This window comes from Schistocerca cancellata, chromosome 1, assembly GCF_023864275.1.
Source record: "Schistocerca cancellata isolate TAMUIC-IGC-003103 chromosome 1, iqSchCanc2.1, whole genome shotgun sequence".
Lineage (NCBI taxonomy): Eukaryota > Metazoa > Arthropoda > Insecta > Orthoptera > Acrididae > Schistocerca > Schistocerca cancellata.
The window spans coordinates 243,068,904-243,086,481 of NC_064626.1; positions in this window are offsets into that span (position 1 = coordinate 243,068,904).

Here is a 17,578-nt window from a genome sequence, read left to right on the forward strand (position 1 = left end):
ACATCGAAAAAGCACAAAGAAGGGCAGCTCGTTTCGTGTTATCGCGTAATAGGGATGAGAGTGTCACTGATATGATACGCGAGTTAGGGTGGCAGTCACTGAAACAAAGGCTGTTTTCTTTGCGGTGAGATCTATTTACGAAATTTCAATCACCAACTTTCTCTTCCGAATGCGAAAATATTTTGTTGACACCCACCTACGTAGGGAGAAATGATCATCATAATAAAATAAGAGAAATCAGAGCTCGAATGGAAAGATTTAGATTTTTTTCCCACGCGCCATTCGAGAGTGGAATGATAGAGAAGTAGTATGAAAATGGTTCGATGAACCCTCTGCCAAGCACTTAAGTCAGAATTGCTGAGTAACCACGTAGATGTAGATGTAGATCTCGAAAAAGAAGAATGAAACATGGAAATTCTTTATAAAAGTAAACAATGCTAGAAAACAATTTGCTCCAATAACCAACTTGATTAGAGGTGAAGAAGGAAACATAATAAGCGAGAATAAAGAGTCTCTGGAAAGATGGCGAAGATACTTTAATGACTTGCTGAATCGAAAGGCTGAGCAAGCACAGGCTATCTCTAATGATTGTAATCAAGGATTGGATTATGAACAGCTACTGGATGGCCTAACGTTAGAGGACGTTATAAAAGTTTTATGGAAACTGAAGAATAACAACGCCACCGGTACCGATAGCATTCCTGCAGAATTGCTAAAATGTGGAGGAGCAACATTAGAGCAGTCTCTGTTTGAACTTATCACTCTCGTATGGGAACAGGGAAGGATACCAGATGAATGGAATGAAGGAATATTATGACCCATACATAAAAAGAGCGACCGAATGGTGCGTAGAAACCACCGTGGAATCACCCTCCTGAACCTGGGGTACAAGGTGTTATCTAATATTATTATTGATCGTCTACTCCCATAGTCGGATAAAGAAACTGGAATATACCAAAGCGGATTTAGACGAGGAAGGTCAACAATAGACCAGATTTTCAACCTGTGCCAAAGTTTGGAGAAAACTGTTGAATTAGGGTTGGAACACATCACCTCTTTATTGACTTTAAGGCTGAATACGACAGCGTCAATAGAAACCAGTTGTTTCATGCCTTACAGGAGATGGGGATACAGTGAAAGCTCATGAGAATGGTTAAAATGATGATGTCTGAAGTAAGAAGCTGCATTCGACTTCGAGGAAATTACTCAGACCCCGTGGAAATAAAAAAAATGCTTTACGTCAAGGAGATGCATTAGCATGCTTATTATTTAATGTAGCACTCGAGAATGTGATTAGGGAAGCAGGCCTACAGACAAGTGACACCATCTTCTACAAGTCAGTGCGGATTTTAGCGTATGCAGATGACGTAGACATCACAGCACGGACAGTAAAAGAACTGAAAGAAGCTTTTACAGCCGTAAGTCAAGCAAGTAAGAAGATGGGTCTTATGATAAATGAAGATGAAACTAAATACATGGCCTACGGAAAAGCATATCAACCCAATATGCCGTCAGCTTTCAGTGTGAATGGATACACATTTGGAAGAGTTGATAGCTTCAAGTATCTTGGTTCCACAGTCACTTGCTTTAATGACAAAAATGGTTCAAATGGCTCTGAGCACTATGGGACATAACTGCTGAGGTCATCAGTCCCCTAGAACTTAGAACTACTTAAACCTAACTAACCTAAGGACATCACACACATCCATGCCCGAGGCAATATTCGAGCCTGCAACCGTAGCGGTCGCGCGGTTCCAAACTGTAGCGCCTAGAACCGCTCGGCCACGCCGACCAGCCTTTAATGACATCTCAACTGGAATTAAGATTAGGGTGATACAGCAAATAAGTCATATTCCGATTTGAGTAATTTATTCGGGTCAAGAGTCCTCAGCAGCCCAACAAAATTCACTATTTATAAAACCCCTGTTAGATCAGTTCTCACTTATGCTTCGGAAACATGGCCTTGTCGGAAACCGATGCAAGGCTGCTCGACGGCTTTGAGAGAAAAGTATTGAGGAGAATAATTGGCCCTCTGTATGACACAGAACAGTGGAGGAAAAGGTACGATGCAGAATTGTACACTGTATATGCCGATGCTCCTGTAACAAAATTCACACGAGCAGGTAGGATAAGATGGACAAGTCATGTGGCAAGAATGGAGGAGTCTGAGGTGGTAAAGAAGATTCTCTTTTGTAATCGAGGAGGACAAAGAGGGCGAGGTCGACCTCGAGCAAGATTGCAGGATGGAGTGGAAGAAGACTTACGAAAGCTTGGATGCAGAAACTGCAGGATGGTAGCGTTTCTGGCAATGAATTCAGTACGAATTATGCCCCAATGGCATTGATGTATATGTAATACCGCAGGCTTAAGCACTGCAGGAGCAACCGCTCGTGTCTTGCCTGATTCTGAATGAACCACAATGACAAGTTTGTACACTGTCAAGTGCACGCCTCTTTTCTAATAACATTTAATCTTCGGCTGAGTAAGTAACTTCTGATCATTAGGTTGAATATAGTGTTTAAGCTAAGTCAAAACTGGATCTTTAGGTACAAGTTTGGCAATTAAATTTGAGTTTACCGGGAAATTTTCCACAGTGTCTCGACTATTGATATCTGTTGAAAAATAAACATCAGCTGATGACACTTTTTTATCTCTCTCTATTGACAAACGTTCGAGCGTTTTGCTGTGGGCCTGAACATAATTTCATAGTCGTAAATCGGCAGAAGTAGCACCTAGCGTTGAAAACATTGAGCTAGCCGTGTAGGAACAACATTGTTCGGTCCAAATATAGGTATTAAAGGTTTGTTCTCGGGAGTGGGATCAAGTAACATCCATGAACGTAATCATGAAATTTCCTAGCTGCATACATAATCGAGAGAGCCTCCTTCTCGATCTGACTATAATTTCTTCGGGCAACTGTCAGAGGCTTTGAAGTAAATATCGCTGGTCGTTCAGAAAATTGCGTTGATGTGACAGAATAGCACCTATGTAGTAGGTGGAAGCATCGGCAGCAGTTGTGAGCATTTTGCTTAGATCATAAGTCGTAAGACATCTGTCGCCAAGCAACATTGTTTATCTTGTTAAATGCGCGTTGACATTCACGGTTCCAGTTCCACTTAGTGCCTTGTCGTAATAACTTGTGTAATGGTTCACTGATAGAAGCCGCATGAGGGATAAACATAAAAAAATTTATTTGTGCTAATGCGGAACATAATTGCTTGACGTCGTTGGTGGCCGGAGGGTTGTCAATGGTGTCAGTATGAGCAGACATTAAGTGTCCTAAGTACTGTACTTCACGTTCAAAGAAGATGCACTTGTCCTTGTTGCATTTCAGATTTACCACTCATAGAATTTTGAAACCAGATTCAAATTCTCTAGGAGCTCCTGTGGAGCTGTGCCTGAGACAGCTATGTCGTCGAGGGAGCTGACAGTGTTAGGAGATTACCGAACTCTTCTGCATAGCACTGGAACGAACTCGGCGCACTGCGAGATGACTGGGTGTTTGTGTTGTCCTCATCATTTCATCATCATCCAGGAAAGTGGCGCAATTGGACTGAGCAAAAGATTGGGTAATTGTACGGGCGCTGATAACCACGCTTTGAGCGCCCCACAAACCAAACATCATCATCATCATCATCATCGGCGCACTGGCTATTCCGATCGGTAACATTTTGTAACGGTAGAGGCCAAGTGGAGTATTTATCAACATAAATCTGTCTTCGCCAAAGGAATTTGCAAATACTCTTCTTTAATAAGTACAAAGCAGCAGCACATTCTACACCCGATATAAAGAACATACTGGTGCATATCAGAGCACTGACAAGATACTCACCTTCTGCAGAACATTTAAGAGAAATGAATCACAAGCCTACTACAAGACAGAAAGACGTGAAAATAGTAAAATAATGAAAGGCACCTCCTAACCTTTCAAGCAAATTTTCAAAGTCTAAATAGAGCTACTACGAAATGACGAAGTTGATATAATTAACGACTCACTATTTACGCTGATCATATAATAGACGGAAATTCCAACAGATGATCGCAAATCTCATTCCTCTTCTAAGAATATAAAAATAAAATATAATGAAAAAAATTTAAAAAATGATTCAAATGGCTCTGAGCACTATGGGACTTAATATCTGAGGTCATCAGTCCCCTAGAACATACGCACACGCACACAATTTACATCAACACACATACACACACAACACACACACACACACACACACACACAAACACAAACAAACAAATTGAAAGCAAAAAGTGTGAATGTTGGCAATACGGAAACGATGACTCCAGCCACAGAAATTGGTAGTTACAGTAAATGCTAAGCTGCGAAAACAGTGTAACCACAAGAAACACTGCAAGCTTTCAGCCAGTTTTCCAGATGAAAGACACTTAGCTCCGACATAATTAACTCGCCACTACACAGAACACTGTCCTGACGACGAGTGACACTTGCAACGGACTGAGGACATTGCACAGGTGTCGTTCGCATTGGAATACAACAGCACAACCTGCGGGCTTGTCTGACACCTGCATTTATGTTCAAGGATGCATTTCTCGCGGTGTTTCCATATTTTTGTCCAACGCCCTATGTGAATGAAATATAAAGTGCAAAAACATGTTGCTGATACCAAGAGGCTGACAAAACTCTACCATCTGGTGAGCAAAATGTATGAGACAGGTGAAATACCCTCAGACTTCAAGAAGAATATAATAATTCCAATCCCAAAGAAAGCAGGTGTTGACAGATGTGAAAATTACCGAACTATCAGCTTAATAAGTCACGGCTGCAATATACTAGAGCGAATTCTTTACAGACCTCGGGGAAGATCAGTTTGAATTCTGTAGAAATACTGGAACACGTGAGGCAATACTGACGCTACGCCGGCCGCGGTGGCCGTGCGGTTCTAGGCGCTCCAGTCCGGAGCCGCGCTGCTGCTACGGTTGCAGGTTCGAATCCTGCCTCGGGCATGGGTGTGTGTGATGTCCTTAGGTTAGTTGGGTTTAAGTAGTTCTAAGTTCTAGGGGACTGATGACCACAGCAGTTGAGTCCCATAGTGCTCAGAGCCATTTGAACCATTTGAACTGACCCTACGACTTATCCTAGATGATATATTAAGGAAAAGCAAACCTACGTTTCTAGCATTTGTAGACTTAGAGAAAGCTTTTGACAATGTTGACTGGAATACTCTCTTTCAAATTCTGAAGGTGGCAGGAGTAAAATACAGGGAGCGAAGGGCTATTTACAATTTGTACAGAAACCAGATGACAGTTATAAGAGTCGAGGGACATGAAAGGGAAGCAGTGGTTGGGAAGGGAGTGAGACAGGGTTGTAGCCTCTCCCCGATGTCATTCAATCTGTATATTGAGCAAGCAGTAAAGGAAACAAAAGAAAAATTCGGAGTACGTATTAAAATCCATGGAGAAGAAATAAAAACTTTGAGGTTTGCCGATGACATTGTAATTCTGTCAGAGACAGCAAAGAACTTGGAATAGCAGTTGAACGGAATGGACAGTGTCTTGAAAGGAGGATATAAGATGAACATCAACAAAAGCAAAACGAGGATAATGGAATGTAGTCGAATTAAGTCGGGTGAGGCTGAGGGAATAAGATTAGGAAATGAGACACTTAAAGTAATAAAGGAGTTTTGATATTTGGGGAGCAAAATAACTGATGTTGGATGAAGTAGAGAGGATATAAAATGTAAACTGGCAACGGCATGGAAAGCGTTTCTGAAGAAGAGAAATTTGTTAACACCGAGTATATATTTAAGTGTAAGGAAGTCGTTTCTGAAAGTATTTGTATGGAGTGTAGCCATGTGTGGAAGTGAAACATGGACGATAAATAGTTTGTACAAGAAGAGAATAGAAGCTATCGAAATGTGGTGCTACAGAAGAATGCTGAAGATTAGATGGGTAGATCACATAACTAATGAGGAGGTATTGAATAGAATTGGGGAGGAGTCCGTGGCACAACTTGATTAGAAGATGGGATCGGTTGGTAGGACATGTTCTGAGGCATCAAGGTGTCACCAATGTAGTATTGGATGGCGGCGTGGAGGGTAAAAATCGTAGAGGGAGACCAAGAGATGAATACACTAAGCATATTCAGAAGGATGTAGTTTGCAGTAGGTACTGGGAGATGAAGAAGCTTGTTCAGGACAGAGTAGCATGGAGAGCTGCATCAAACCGGTTTCAGGACTGAAGACCACAACAGCAACAACCAAGTGAAAATGAAAAAGTCAAACTGAGAACCTGCATTTTACCAAATTTAACAACATCGTCCTTTGACCTCATCACCTGAAACATGTACTGCCGTTCTCATCTCCTGAGAGCCTATTCTCCTTAACTTTCATCAGTTCACTTGCAACACGAGTTCTTCCGTAATGACTTCTTGTCTGTGCTTCTAGACTATCACCACATGTGCTCTTCGTTGATCTTGAAGTTCAAACTGTTACGTATGTCCACGATTCCGTTTGCTATAGTTACACGTATCCTCGATGTCTATCTCAGGCACACAGCCTGGCTACAGCCTCCGCCATGGATACTGAGCATATGCCTGGAGATATTGTTGTACCCTTGTCACAGAGATTTATCCGCTGAAGGATGTGAAAGTGATGCTGAACAAAAGTCACAAAGGGATGTCGCCAGTGCTGACATGGACGTAACCTTTGGCAGCATGGCGAAATGATAACGTGCACCGACCAATCACAAACCGTCTATAGGCTGTAAATGATTGCAATAATAGCTACCACTACGTTATTTCTTCTTCATGAAGGCAATGAACTTGTCGCGGCATATAAACAGAATATTTTATACAAGTGCATTATCGTGAGAAACCTTGAACTCGTATCATTTCCTTCCCACGTTATGAAACTATTACAACAATCTGGAAGGCGTTTACTTCACCTACAATCATCTATCATACAGCTAAGTATTTTCCATTTCCTGGCAACTCTCTGATCTCTTAGATGAAGACATCTCAAAAAATAAAGGAAAATAAAAGAAACTTCTCATTGCGAGTTCTGCATTGCAAATAACACATTTCTCCACACATCCTCCCTCAATATCTACACACCTGGTCCGTTCCCAATTCCTTCCGGGGGAGGGGTGGGGGGCTGGGGTGAGGGAACTTTCTGGCGTTGGACACATCCACTCTTGCACCATCTCTACAGCCTAGTCATCCGATTAAAACTTGCTTTCACGCATATGCTGTTTCACATGACCAAAAAGAGGATAATAACTTGAAGCTAGTTCAGGACTGTATGGTGGGTGCTTCAGCAACTCAAAACAAAGATTTTGAATGCATTCGCAAAATTTTTCGTTCACCAACGCAGGCATCAACGTAACTGCGTAGGTTTCTGCGGCCAGTATCAGTGAACATAAAAGTTTACTCAGCATCGTACCACGTCATAACGTAAAAAAATAATACTGGAGAAACCAATGGTTCGGCCACGGCTTCAGTGACCTTTTTCTGATTTCTCCAGTATAGTTTTTACATTTGACGCCATACAATACTCTGTAATTTTTTTTACCATATCGCAGATGCATTTCTTGAAGAATCTCCATAACTTTAGTCCTGTCAAAGTAAAGAAAACAAATAACTCCGACACCTTTCTGATTGGTGCATACAGCTTTCGTCGTGGTCACAAAAAATGCTCTGAGATCATTACAAATCAACATCGGCTTCTACACTCTACAAGCCACTTCACGACGTGTATCGGAGTGTGTTTTTTGGGCCACTATGAATTCCCCCTCGTCTGTTCCACTGCGTACGGTGTGCAGGGAGAACGATTACTGGAAAGGCTCCGTGTGAGCTCCAACCTCCGTGATTTAGTCTCGAGTATTGTACGTAGGAAGAAGCAGTATCTTAATGGACTCTTACATTCACTGAATTCTAGCATTAAACCACACCGCGATGTACGACGCCTCTTTTGTAACGTCTGACACTATAGTCGAATGAGCATCTACGTGACACTACTCACTGAATCAAACTATGCTAGATAGGTTAAGGCATTGCGTTGTTGAGTCGGAGCTGTCAGTCTATACAGCAGAAATTAATATTGCCCTTCGAGCTGTGGCGCGCGATCTTTCACTTAAACCTGCAGCGAGTAAGAGATATTGCCTCTTGATTGATAGATGGATCTTCTGTGGTTGTCACCTGAGGCCCTATTCTGTATCGCACATACCTTTCGTTGCAGTAGGTTAGCCTAGTTAGTGACAACATTTTCTGTTCTTTGTCCGAAGCTGCTATTCTGTGAACTTCTGAGACCTGATGCTGATCGGTCCTCCCGTCGATTTTTCCGATCACTGTACCGAGAGGTGGTTACGTTTCGGTATGGCCATACCTTCGGTTCGGTGTGATTTATTTACAGCTATAATTTGTTATTTTAGAAATATTGAGTGGTTTTAGTTTCTGATCTAGTGATTATGTTTTACTGAAGAACCATCAGGACGCATCCGAGTGGAAAGTGAGATCGTAATAGACTGTTTTCCTTTATTATAAATGCGGTTGTTTTTGTTGTTACTGTGAATGATTATAACATGAGAAAACGTTTCCAGTCAATATTCTCACAAAATACCTGTTATTTTTGTGTAATTAAGAGTTAAAATCTTTAAATTTCAAGACGTTGGCTGTGCTTATGTATATTACACGAGGCTTAGCTGGAATTACTAGTGACTTCGCGTACTTTTTCCCGCTAATGGTTTAGTTATCAATTATCGAAACGTGTCTGCAACTTTTAAGTAACAATGGAAAGGAATTTTGTGAAGCCTAATAGTGGAAACCTTACGCCCGCATCATTAGGCAACGGTGTCAGCCTGAGTCCACCTTCCTTTAAGTAAACAGGAATAATGTGCTCGCTGCCTAATGCTAAAGGTGCGTTTACACCTGTGCGCCTAGCTAATCGTCATGTGGCTGTGCTTGCCCCACACGCAAGTAGAGGCACGTGTCTTCCCGCCCGGTATAGGGAGACTTCTGCACACCCTTGGAATGGGAGGAAAAACTGAATTAATTGTCTGGGTGTTTTCTTCTTACATGCTTGCTAATACCATCTGTCTTTGTGCAAGTTCCCGATTTTCGTAGTAGCATGGTAACTAATTAACATTTTCAATCTCGAAAAGATAAAATAAGAAGAAAGTGGTATGCAGACGAAATCACCTACTTCTCCTGAAGGTAAAATATTATTTATTAGCTAAATACTTGAACGTTCATTCGAATGATGTCTACATTTCCTTATAAATTGTGGAAACATTAGAATAAAGAGAAAATAACTCTATCGATTCTGTGAACTGTGATTCAGACGATGACTGTTGTGCTAATTAAAGTCCAGATCAAAAATATAGTTCCTTCCTAGGCGAAATTAAACATGGAGCGTAGTACCTTTCAGTGACAAAGAAAAGGCCATAAATTTTTAGGTTAAACAAAAGAGAACGAAAACGCTTAAGGATAAGAAGTCTGCAAAACCAGTTTCATTTTATAAAATCTGAACATTAATTGTATAAATGAAGGAAAGATTTACACACACTACAAAATGAACACCGAAATGGAACTCATAAATGTATGAAAGAAAAACTATTCAAAAGGTTTAGCACCGCTCGTGAGAGTCAATGCACCATCACTGAAAGAGACCTCCGAAACCAGTACCTTTGAATTGCAACTGAGATGAACATTACTAATTTCCAGGTTTCTTAAACCTGATCAAACATATTCGTAAAATTATACAAAAAAGGAATTCGCAAAATTACGAAGTTTACTTCAATTATACATGTAGAGCAAAAAAGAAAAAACGTGTGTGAAATCTTATGGGACTTAACTGCTAAGGTCATCAGTCCCCAGTCCCTAAGCGTACACACTACTTAACCTAAATTATCCTAAGGACAAACACACACACCCATGCCCGAGGGAGGACTCGAACCTCCACCAGAATCAGCCGCACAGTCCATGACTGCAACGCCTTAAACCGCTCGGTTAATCCCGCGCGGCATACATGTAGAGCAGATGTCATTAATAAGCAGTACTACAGACAAATTCGTAAGTCCTTGTTATCCCCTAAAATGTGTGTATATAGTCAGTCATTAACCTTTTCTGTAAGAAATACAGGCAAATTGCACTTTTTCATGTCCAGCAAAAAACTCGTTTGTACCGTCCATGAATACTATGACATATTCGTATCCAGCAGCAAGTATCAGTGGATTACTGTTTCCACAACTTTATATCTGTCTTCGGGAACCTCAAGGCAAATAAGGGCCAAAAAGCAATATCTAGACTAGTGGAAGAGGCTAATTTTCAATACTGCATCCTAAATGTCTTCTTACTAGTTGCAGAAAATAATTCATTCCTTTTGTTGGACACTTTGACCTCGACATAGGGACACCTCTGTATTCAGGGGAAGGACGAAAAGACTGTTAATTTAATTTGGCTTAACCTCGAACTAATGTCTTCTTATTACTTGCAGAAAATAATTCATTCCTTTTGTTGGACACTTTGACCTTGACATTGGGACACCTCTGTGTTCAGGGGGAAGACGAAAAGACTGTTAATTTAATTTGGCTTAACCTGGAACTAACTGCGTGTTACAGCGCCTCAATAAATAGATTTTTCGACAGTATGATGCATTTTTCAGAAAATTATCAGACTTTATATTTATCGATAGCTCTTTGTCATGTAGCTTTATCAGCGCTTTTGTGCATTGTCAGTTTGCATCATCACGTTCTACGAATTTGATCAAGTACACCTGATATGCCACACAATATGCAGAACGATGATCATGACCATTTCTTACTCCATCCCAGTTCTGTTTAAATAAAATCAGTAGTTACTGTGAAGTGCCAAAATGCATTAACGTAAATTATCAGGTCTGCCTTGGCAAGGAAAATAGTCGTTTTTGTCACCCAGGACACCATTTGCATTTTGGTGACGGCTACAGGGAATAAATAAGGAACTGTCTTATTTTTAGTAAAATATACAGCATTCAAAAATTATAAGAACTGTGCTACAGGAATATTTATAAAATATTTCCTGTCAACAAATTAAAGTCCTGGTATATGCATGTCGTTTGGAATGTAACATAATAGACTTCATTGATTTTATTTCTTCTATCAGTCACTTGCATAACAATTACGTCTGCAGGAGATTAGCTGTCAATTTGAGCTCCAAGTTATTCAAAAAAATTAACAGTTTGAGAATTTTTGGTGTGGTTTAAGTGGTTAAAATTGGCGTATGTCTACTTTGGACTCCACGCTATGCGGCGTTGCGTTCTCTTATCACGGCTGTGTCTGCTTGTTCGTCGGATCATGCGCTAGGCGGGAAGAGCTGTACAAACCGCTGTGATAAGCGGAAATAGTGGGCAACTTTAATATTTTTTAAATACTTGCAGTGCGCCTTGGCAACTAAAATTATGACAGTGCATTTCTTTCGGTGTATTCTTCAAGACTGAAAAATTTCAAGGTATGTCTCAATACGTCGAATTAGAACATATCCTTGTTAGAGCTGTAAACAGTATAGTGCTTTGTCTGCAGGCACTACGAGCGCGATATCCTCGGCAAGAACACTCAGCTGTGTTTCCAGGTTTTGTCTGGTGCAAGAGTACAGTACAGCGTGGAATGCAGTTGCTAGCTGGCAGTAGGCGACAGGGCTCTGTCTCCCATAAAGAGTCGTGGTTCTTCGGGAGGTTTCGTTATCCAGAGTCACGCTGGATGAATTTACCTCTACAGTGGTGTGCCTTGGGAGGAGCCGATGCGAGGACAGCATGGTGTGTATTTGAGCAGCTTACTTCGAGCGATTGCGTCGGTGTTAGAATGGTGAGCATCTGCCTTAATAAGTTCTTTCAAGAAGTTATGCGGTTTGTTCTAGGCAGCCTACCAGTCTATATCACCCTTGTTTCCAATCTGTTATATTGAGATTTACGAAAAGCTCATTGAGAAAGCAGCACAGTATGTTATGTTTACAATGAAGTGTAATATCAAATAATATTTTTTTCTGCGGTCTTACAGGTAAGAAAGCGTTGTCATTTATTAAGAGTTGCTGCGTAATTCAGACCCAAGCGAATGCTGTTGCCATTAACTCGTAGTATGACTAATCAGTACTTCCTTGTTCTGACCTGTAAATCTTCTGACCCATTATAAAATTATTTTAAACTATGTTTGGTGGCTCATTCGGCTTTGGCCATTGTGTAATAATTTAAAGTTTGTTTTCAAGTTTGAAGTACTTTCGGCTTTTGAAGTGAGGAAGAGCTATTTTACTCTATGTGTGTATTAGCTCTATTTGTGCTCATATATATTTGATGTGCTAAAGTAGCTTATTTATTGTATTGTAGAAGCCTTGAAATTATAAGCTGCTACATGGAGGCCGTGGCACATGCTATAGTAATCAAAAGTGGTTTTTTATCACCACATTGCCACTGGATCTTCGCTTTGCACATTTGAGAGCTTGCATGGCCCTGTGTTCTGGAAGTTACAATTATAAACCTATATTTGTTATTTTTAAAGAAATTTTCTAAACACTGAAGATTTGTTCTATCATTCGCTGTACAATTATTTCAACAGCTAAAAGTTTTGCTTTTGGTTGCAGTTGTTTCTATTAAATTCATTCTGATCAAGACTAGCATTTCCTACTGTCCACGGTGGACACCTTTTGTTATTTAAAATAAAAGGTGAATTCTGTTTCCACACTCTGGAGTTTGATATATTTAATTTTTTAATTAAAATTAAAATTTACTAAGATCCAGCACGTTACCACTCCACCAACTAACTCCCTATCATTTTACTTTTGCTTATTGACTTGCCCTCGGGCTTACTTTATATTTTTATACTCGCATGTTCCACCGAGTCTGCGGAGAACTTCTTCATTCATTAGCTTATAAGCCCCCCGAATTTTCAACATTCAAACTCTTCAGTTCTCTTTCTTTCCAGTTTTTCTACAGTTGAAGATATGCTATCATACAGTTCGCTGCCCCAAACGTACTTTCTTAGTCACTTCTTCCTTAAATTAAGGCCTATGTTTACTTCTTGTAGACTTCTTTTGGATAGGAAAATGGTTCAAATGGCTCTGAGCACTATGGGACTTCACATCTGGGGTCATCAGTCCCCTAGAACTTAAAACTACTTAAACCTAACTAACCTAAGGACATCACACACATCCATGCTCGAGGCAGGATTCGAACCAGCGACTGTAGCCGTCGCGCGATTCCAGACTGAAGCGCCTAGAACCGCTCGGCCACAGTGGCCGGCTTTTTGGATAGGAATGTGTTATTTTGTTGCCAAGGCAACTAAATTTCTTAATTTCGTGGTCACCAGTTTTATGTTAATTTTATTGCTAATCTCATTTCTGGTACTTCTCATCACTTGCCTCAACCCATAATCTGAATCCATTAGACCATTCCAGTCAGTAAGTCGTGTATTTATTTACTTTCAGTGAGGATAGCAATTTCATCAGTGAATTTCATCACTGATATCTTTTCATCCTGAATCGTAATCCCACTCTTGAATCTTTCACTTTCGTCAATGCTTCTTGAACAGTAGAGAAAAAAGACTGCATCACTCCTCCTTTTTGTTTTTAGTCACCAGTCTGCTTACTGATTTGATGCGACGCTCCACACCCCTCTCCTGTATCAACCTTTTCATCTCACACCACTTGCAACATACGTCATCAAATATTAGTTGTCTTTCTCTACAGTTTTTACCCATTACAGCTTCTTTTAGTGCCATGGAAGTTACTCCTTGATGTCTTAACATAAGTCCTATCATCCTATTTCTTCTTATTGTGAGGTTATTGCATACATTCCTTTCCTCGCCGATTCTGTGGAGAACCTCCTTACTGATTACCTTATCTGTCCATCTAATTGTCAACATTCTTCAGTAGCACCACATCTCAGATGCTTCTGTTCTCTACCATTCCTGTTCTGCCACAGTCCATGTTTCACTACCATACAACGCTGTGCTCCAAACGTACATTCTCAGATATTTCTTCCTCAAACTGAGACCTATGTTTGATACTAATATACTTCTCTTGGCCATGAATGCCCTTTTTGCCAGTGCTAGTCTACTTTTGATGTCCTCCTTGCTCCGTCTGTCATGGGTTATTCTGCTACCTGGGTAGCAGAATTCTTACATTTCATCTACTTCGTGATCACCAAGTCTGGTGTTAAGTTACTCGCTGCTACTTCCCACGTTTTGTCTTTCCTCGATTTACTCTCAATCCATATTCTGTACTCATTAGACCGCTCATTTCATTCAAACGATTCTGTAATCCTTCTTCACTTTCACTGAGGATATCAATGTCATCAGCGAATGTTAACGTTGATATCCTTTCAGCCTTAATTTTAATTCCGCTCTGAAACCTTTTTTTATTTGTGTCATTACTTCTTCGACAGACAGACTGAACAGCAAGAGCAAAAGACTGCATTCCTGTCTTACACCCTTTTTAATCCGAGCACTTCGCTCTTGGTCATCCACTCTAATTATTCCGTCTTAGCTCTTGTACATATTGTATATTACCCGTCTCTCCCTATGGCTTACCCTATGTTTCTCAGAATATCGAACATCTTGCTCCAATCTTCATTGCTGAACGCTTTTCCCAGGTCGATATATAATATGACAGTGCCTTTTCTTCAGTCTTGCTTCCATTATCAAAGTGTTTTGTATATAGTTCCTCGTAGTCAGCGCGTACACAACTTTCCCACTAGAGCGCGACCCGCTAAGCACAACAGCGCAGGCGCAGCGTTCGTCCATCTCCGCACTAGGAGACGGACCAAATTCTGCTTCCGCCGATCCGCGTATTAATATCTAACGCAGCCAATGAGATTGCTGCTAACGTAGAACCTTTTCTCCTCGCAGATCACACTCGCACAGTGATACCTGAACGCTCGAGGTATTATAACGAGTGTACAGACCTCCGATTAGTCAATCTGCATTTGTCTGCACCAGTCTGTACCAGTCTACATTAGTCTGTACCAGTCTATAGTCAAGTTTCAGTCTACGTCTAATAAGATTACCATATTCCTGTACACAGCCATGACGTTAAATGTATAGACACTTTGTCAAGTATCAGATATATGTGAGAATAAGATTAACGTACCAAGACCAAAGGAACTTCAGATTGTCAGTTGTAAATAGTATCCAGAACCAAGTTAAGTAATTTTATGCTTGTTATTATTTTAGTAAATGTGTGTGACAATTAATCAAGTTCTGTTTAAAGTTGGTCACCCTCAATCTGCTACTCTAAGCGTGCAAGTGGCATTTCTATCGTCTGACCTAACGGCAGAAGATAAACACGCCACGATAAGACCACGAGACGTATTGCTGACACTCGCCTACTTCGTTAGAGCGACAAGTCAAATAATCTGATGGTGTGTGTACCGAAGGTCTTACAGTACCCACACCACACAAAGACAACGTCAGAACTGTCCCTCTGGTGCGTTTACCTTTCCTTAAGCCAAACTGATCGTCATCTAACGGATCCTCAATTTTCTTTTGCATTCTTCTGTAATTATTCGTTTCAGCAATTTGAATGCGTGAGCTGTTAATCTCATTTTGAGATAATTCTCGCACTTTCCGGCTGTTGCAGTCTTGGGAATGATGTTTTTCCGAACTTTTAATTTACACACTCTTTAATGTCAGTCGTAAATTTCTAACTCCAGGAACAGAGTAGCACGAGGGACGCAATAGGTAGAGACGAGAAGACGAAAGCCTTACTAACGGACCGTCGGGGCAGTGCGGCAGCCGGAGAGAAAGCAGCAGCAGCAGCAACATGCGCACGTCGAGGCGAGTCGGCCAGATGAAGTAATCAGGTCGGGCAGCGGCGGCCATCCCGCGCGGGATTAACACGGCTGGGAAATATTTACACTGCGCGCGCATGTATTTTGCAGCCGGAGCGCCCCTGCCGGGTAGCGCACCCGCGGGGCACCCCTTCCCTTCCAGGCGGCAGGCCCTCCCGCGCTACACCTCGCCTCGGCCCGTGTCGTTGTTGTATCTTCGCTAACTGCTCACCTTCCCAATTTAGACCGGTTGTTGGAGAATTTTCAGGAGTCCGCTCAGGAAACATAAGCAAATCTGCCGTCCCTTTTTCTCTCCGTCCCTCCGGAAGCGCTGGCAGCTGCCTCTTTTCCATCCCCGCGCCCACCCGGAGGCTAACGGTGCCACCCATCCCTTCACCCTCCCCACCCCGCAGAGCACCTACGCTTTTATAGTTTACGATATTAAGAGCGCGCCCGAGCAACCCGCCACGCCGCTGTATCTATATTCTACACAAGCGGCAGGAAAATGAAACTCATTCCGTTACGTGTGAAATTCGAGGCGTTTTACAGTGAGCCATTGGAACAAGGAACATAGCGTTTTATTTGGCGTACTTTTCAGCTCGGCTCAGCTGCGGAGCTCGCCGTTTGCTGGCCCTCCTCCCCTTCGCACTGCGGGCCCGACTCCACACGCACAGGGCGTGTGCGTTCGCTCGACATCCTCGGTAAAATATATTAGAAGGGCCGTGAGGAGCAAAGAAAACACGGCAGGAGGACGCGCTCTTCCCTGGCTGCCTATCTCCCGGGTGTAATTAACTCGTATTACTTCTCCGCTTTATTCGGGCCCGTACCTTCGCTACACTTGTCTCTCGCGCGAATCTGCGTGAAGCAGACGACGACGCAATCTGCTCTCGATTGACGGTCTCCAGGAAGACGCCCTGCGCCCCGCCGCCATTTGATACCCCCTACCCCCTACCTCTCCCCCCCCCCCCGAGTCTAGCCCCCCTCCACCACTCTCCCCCTGATTCGTATCGCAGACTCTGCTGGAGCAGCGCTCCTGTCAGAGCACTGGCGGGGAATAATTTGCCCCATCCCCCTTGTACCATGTGTGCCTAGCAGTCTCCAGCGTCCAAATGAATCCTATTTACCTGCTGTTGGCTTCCGTCCCACGGCACCTATTTCCTCAAGCAGTTAGTGCTATTCGAGAGGACAACAGAATTCCAGCGAAAAAATTTCTCATTCCCAGTGATGGATTTCTTAATGTCGCTGGCAGTGACCGGAGATTGTAATATTTCTGGCTTATTCGGCCATCATATTAGGCTCCAGGAAGCTATTCCCAGGGCAGTGGAGATGCAATAATCATAAAGATGACGCAATGTGGGATGAGGTACCGGTGACAGATGTTAGATTCGGTACCATTCCCGTGAGAAAGACCGCCTGCATCATGCTGCTGCTCTGTGATTGGCTGCTGTGTTCGGCGGTATGGCGCCAAAACGTTAAACTTTAGTTGCTATTATTAATTAAACCTGTCATCCAAATTACTTCATTTTTTTAAAATAAACATCTCTCAACAGTCAACTATCAATCAGTCACTTCACAATTATTAAAATGAAAGTATTACTAAAACGAAAGACTGACGATATTAGTGCCGATGCACTTCGGTGGCGTTCGGGTCACGCCTTGCTGGCTTGGCGCGCGAAGTGTCACGGTCAGTCCGGCTCTCCAGTTCTGACCGTTCGAGTAGACAGACATGTTATCTGTTATAGCAGTATTTGTTTCATGCAATTTTATTTACTACAGTTCCGACCGTCGCTAGGTACAGACATGTTGTCTGTAATAGT